The sequence below is a fragment of the Rhinopithecus bieti genome, unplaced genomic scaffold, assembly GCF_001698545.2.
Source record: "Rhinopithecus bieti isolate Rb0 unplaced genomic scaffold, ASM169854v2 scaffold_7683, whole genome shotgun sequence".
NCBI lineage: Eukaryota > Metazoa > Chordata > Mammalia > Primates > Cercopithecidae > Rhinopithecus > Rhinopithecus bieti.
In genome coordinates this window covers 2,757,097-2,757,692 of record NW_016805834.1, presented here as the reverse complement: position 1 = coordinate 2,757,692, position 596 = coordinate 2,757,097, and positions in this window count along the sequence as shown.

Genomic DNA, 596 nt, shown 5'->3' with positions numbered 1-596 from the left:
TTTTTGAAACAGTCTCACTCTTGTGGCCCAGGCTGGAGTGCAGTGGCACGATCTCAGCTCACCACAACTTCCGCCTCCCGGGTTCAAGCGAGTCTCCTGCTTCAGTCTCCCAAGTAGCTGGGATTATAGGCACGCACCACCATGCCCGGCTAATTTTTATATTTTTAGTAGAGACGGGGTTTCACCATGTTGGCCAGGCTGGTCTCAAACTCCTGACCTCAAGTGTTCTGCTCACCTTGGCCTCCCAAAGTGCTGGGATTACAGGTGTGAGCCACTGCACCTGGCTCAAAATAAATTTTTATAAACAAGATGACTTTCAAACATTAGAGGAGCTCTCATTTTATTTTACTTATTTATTTTAAATTAAAACATTTCTATATCAGGGATACAGGTGCATTTTTGTTACATGAATATATTGTGTATGGGTGAAGTCTGGCCTTCTAGTGTACCCCTCATCCAAATAATGAACAGTGTACTCAATAGGAAATTTTTCAGCCCCCATTGCTCCTATCCTCCCATGTTTTGGAGTCTCCAGTGTCCATTATTTCACCTGTATGTTCATGTGTACCTATTGTTTAGCTCCCGTTTGTAAGAGA